General features: G+C 28.8%; 1 pseudogene; it reads right to left on the bottom strand.

Annotated features, from left to right (window-relative positions):
• Positions 1 to 1,858: 1,858 nt before the first annotated feature.
• Positions 1,859 to 3,996, bottom strand: LOC107006090 (annotated as a pseudogene).
• Positions 3,997 to 5,102: the final 1,106 nt, after the last annotated feature.

Here is a 5,102-nt window from a genome sequence, read left to right as displayed (position 1 = left end):
CCCCCCCCCTCATAAATTTTGAGGTAAATCTGAACTTATAACCTAGGACATTTTTCACTTTCTTCAAAATTCGGGTTTTTTTCTTTGTCAACAATTTCATTAGATTGAGGTAAGTATGAATAGTAATTTAATGGATGATTTCATTTTCCACATATACTTATGCAAAAGAATATTCATATCCTCCACATCTACCACTTCCAATCATCACAATTTTATTATCCAACTGATTTTCAACTTCAGTTTTATATTGCCTATATGTTTCTATTGTTTCATTCTTATCAATGAGCAAATAGACATAACAGTATATAGTGCAATTGTCAATAAAATTTAAGAAATATTTTTTTCCACCACGAGATGGTGTTAACTTCATATCACAAATGTCAGTTGTAAATCAATTCTAAGGGATTAAAATTCCTTTCAGTGAAACATAATTGACATTTTGATTTAATGCACTAGAAGTTAGACAAAACTTCTAAGTTGATTAGTTTTTTTATTTACGTGTCTCAAATTTTCATGTCACAAACAATTTGATTCAAGCAAGTAAGAACAAACAGAAATACTTGGTTTGAACAGATCTTCCGTGAGGTAACATTTTCCTACAAATATTTTGTTCTTTACTTGTTATAACATTGTCAAATAGAGACATTGTTTTAGAGTCAATATCTTGCCATATGTCCTTTGCAGAAGGACCTTTCCATAACATTCAATTTGTCATAGAATTACCCACGAACATAGTCTCTTAGGTCCAATAAAGGCAAAATGACCCAAACGTTTGTTTTACAACACAAACATAACAGGTCACTTCACACCAATATTCATGTCTATACAAATAGACATATCTTTTCATGAAAAATCTTAATATTTTAATTGACATCGTTTTATCAAAGAATACAATTATTTTGAAAGAGTAATATAATTTTGTGACTTTATACTAGTTATATCATATACTAGTAAAAAGAGACTCAACGACCATAATATCAAATATACTCCAAGAATTTCGTGGATCTAACATAATACAAGAATGTCATGAAGTTTCATATCTTATACTTTCAGATTTAAATTAAATAGTAAGTTTAATTTTGTCTTTATCACAAGTAAAGAACTCCCCACATTTTAAATATGTTCATTAAAGTGCTCATCTTAGCATTTATGCTTGAATGCACTTGGGAAGAAAATAAGATTAATCTTACCCATCCAAGAAAAACTCACTACAGAAAATATACTCAAACATATTAAATAGTAGTAACTCATCTCAAATCTCTTTTATCATATGATAAAATAAATTTCTTTTTCTTCTTCTTTCTAACAAAAAAGAACACAGAAAATAGAAGTAATTTTCTTACCACAGAAAATATCATCAATATTTAAATTTCTTAAGCTTGTTATCTCTTGTATTCAGATTAGCAAACAAAAAAATAAAAGATGAAAAGAAGAACACAAAGAACTATCTGAGTCCACAGAACCCACTGTGTATCATTAAGAAATTTAATCCTCTCAAATACCCAAGGTTACATATTAATTTCTCCCAACATAAAACGGATTAATCATTAAAGAAGTAGCGGTACCTCAAACTTCAATAATTTCAATGAGCTGAAAATGACAGCAACGAATCACACACACAGACACGATCGATCGATTTTGTTTTGTAAGAAATATATGCAAGAGGAGGGAAGAATTCGATGCTGAAAAATGAGAGAAAACCTCCCTTCCAAACGGTCACGACCCATTAGAGAAGACACAACTTTTCATAAAGGTCACAACCTTTTGGCAAAGTCACAACCCTCAAGAGAGTCGCAACCCTTCATTTCTTGTTCACACCTTTAAAACTCAACAACCACTATTCCAATGACAAGTACATCTATTTTATCTTGGAAAGAAATAATTCAACAAAGATTACTACGTGAGTAATTGTTCGCAATTTTATTACCTCATTTATGGAATAGTTGACAAAAAATGATTTATTTTCATTTGTCAACTCTTCCTCTATTTCATTGTAAACATCTAAAAGAGCATGGTAGGTAATCTTCATATATGGTGGGAATTGTTCTGAATCATCAATATTCCACCTACATAAATGAAAAGCATCAATAATTATTTCTCAGTCTCACTTCTTCATTTAAGCTTATATCATCGTTGAAGAAAATAAAATAGAAGTGATAAATACTAGTTATCAATATGACAAAAAGAAAATTACTTTTCAATTGCATTTGTGAGGAGAGTAAGCTCATCTAGTGTCCCATAAGTATCATAAGTATCAGCCATAATTGAACAAAAGCATAAAACTTTTGTTAATATTTTCCTTGAAACACTATATTGAGGCTCAAAATATATGCCTAAACACCAAAAATATAACTCAACCATTCTGTCTCTTGCATAAGGTACAACCTTCACGAGTTCCAATTCCTTCCACCACCTAAAATGTCAAATTCGACCAACAAATTGTGTGTTGATTTATTAGATGTTTAGATAATATTTGGTGGAAATTAATGTAATGAAGTATATATATGGAAGTAAAAATTGTCTTTCCAAATAAATTTCACTTGGAAACTAAAGTTCAATATTTTAAGTTGATGTGTGACAATTATAATATAACAATTTTTTCATTGAAATTTTCCATTAAAAAATATTGAGTAGTTACTTCCATAAATATTTTGATCGAATCTGTAAAAAAAGAAAAAATAATTGTGTTCTAGCAAGGAAAAATTAAGAATGTGTTTTTTTAGTGATCTACTTAAGTGAAAAAGCATATTTTATAGCATAAATTTTTCGTTCATTTTTAGTCTGAAAAATCTCTATTTTGAATAGTGTGAATAATAGGTGAAAAATGTCCTTCGAAATGACTCAGTTGATTCGAAGGGTAATTATCCACACAGATAATTCGGGACTGATCCCCCCTCAATGCCTTTTGAGTCAAGCCTGTCACATAGGGTTTACCTAGTGCGATTTATATTCGCTGTGTAATTTGCAGGCTATTACATAGTGGGGGATTTACCCAGTGCGCATAAAGTGCTCACCCAAAGGACAGAAGTTGTAGTAGAGATTTTAGCGATCGCGAGTTATCGAGGAGTTCTAAAAAAAGTAAAATAGGTGAATGTGTAGGTTGTCAATTACCTTGTGATATCACATAACTCCCTTCTATGCAACATTTGCAAGATGTTGAAGTCCAATTTGGCAAAGTTTAGTAACACTTGATTGCATGATTTATCTTCTTTTTAAATTGATATGTATTTCCATGCTTCTAACCTCACCATACCATCTCTTATTGAAAACTTCAATGCACTACTTACTTGTTGTGCAAGAGAATCATTCAATTTAGGCAAAATTAGTTTCAATTGGGTGTTTGTGAAATTCATTGCTTCATCCAAAATTTGTTCATCATGTACTCTAAATTGTGCTGCCTCATACAAACTCAACATTCCTTGCACATCCCTAACCAATGCTTCCTTGTAATTTCCTTGCTCATCAGTAAACTTTAAAACATCTGATTCAACATTGTAAATAGGTTAAGCTAATCGAAAAAGATTATTCGGACTGAGATGGATTAAGTCATATCTCAATCTACTCAACTCTTACCATGTTTTCGTATAATTTATCTAAATATATGATAAATTTTTTTATAACTATATCTTACATATAACATATAAAAAAAGGTACTATTTTAACAATATTCTTCATGAGCTAATTCAATTAAATTAAATATGATGAAGGATACTTACCACACCAGACATAGTAACCTTGTACCTCAAGTAATCGAAAACTTAGAGCAACAACATGAAGGTTATCGGCATTATCATCAACATCATCAATCCATTCTTCATAAACTTCATAGAGATAACTCAATGATTCTTGGATCTCATGTTCAAAATGATAATCTACTCCAAGACGTTGGATTGTGTTGATCATTTCAAATTTTTGTATGGATTTTGAAGGAGACATCACTAGCATCTTTCTCACTTCTTCTTTTAGGTTTGCATGTTGCTTTTCTTCCTGCTCATTGGCTCCCTACACGATCGAAATATGTTACTTCCTTCGTTTCAAAACAAATGTTAATTATAAGTAATGATTTAAAAGTTATCAAATTGTCATAATATAGGAGTGCAAAACTACATACTTTTGAGTTGTTGTTAACTATATAGGATAGTCATTTAATTATATAAATATTTAATATTTCTAAAACATAACAATTAATAAATATGCAAATTTGAACGTTAATGTGTGATTCTCTTGGGTTTATGTCTTATGAACTATATAATCTTTATAATGTATCGATGTACCATGTCTAATGTTCTTGAGTTTTTACTTTAATACTTGAGTAAGAACATATATTTTAGAAGAAAAAAAATAATTATATTATTTTAAATATTGATAAATATTATTTATATTTATATCTACCAATTTATTTATATAAAATAGCAGAAGCAAAATAATATGATGATCCACATCATAAAATTCTAAAATAAAGATTTAAAAAATAGGGATTATCAATCCAGTTAAAATGCATAATTGAGTAATTAAATACAATACTTGAATATATTATGATAAATTCAAATTCAGACAATATTTCGAGCAATATTATTTTGGCCAGATGAGGATATAATTAAACAATTTTATATTATTATGTTTACCCTATATTTCTATATATCCTCTATGGTGAGTTCGACAATTATTTTTCAAGCAATTCCATACAATAATATTTATGGGAATCATGGTAATTTGTCAATTCTCATTGATTGAAAAACAAATTCTCATTGATTGAAAAACTAGATACAAAGGGTTATTTCATTGGTCTGAATTTGATGTATATAAAATTAAAAGAGTCAACTAAATTTTTGTTGTGATTTTAATATATTTCAAATTGTTAAACACTGTGATTTATAATGTATTTAATGTAATTTTAAAATAACATATGTAGCTCTGTCCGTTTCAATTTTTGTAACACCTGTGAGTTGAGAGTCAATCAAAGTTTTAATATATTTTAAAAAATAGTTTAAGTTGATAATTATTATGATTCATTTAACATTTATGTAATTTCAAATAATATAGAGTATCTGTATGTCCCGATTGATATGCATTAGTGAAATTTTGAGTGTCAAGCCAAATTT

This window comes from Solanum pennellii, chromosome 12, assembly GCF_001406875.1.
Source record: "Solanum pennellii chromosome 12, SPENNV200".
Classification (NCBI taxonomy): domain Eukaryota; kingdom Viridiplantae; phylum Streptophyta; class Magnoliopsida; order Solanales; family Solanaceae; genus Solanum; species Solanum pennellii.
This window is presented reverse-complemented; position numbering and strand designations above follow the sequence as displayed.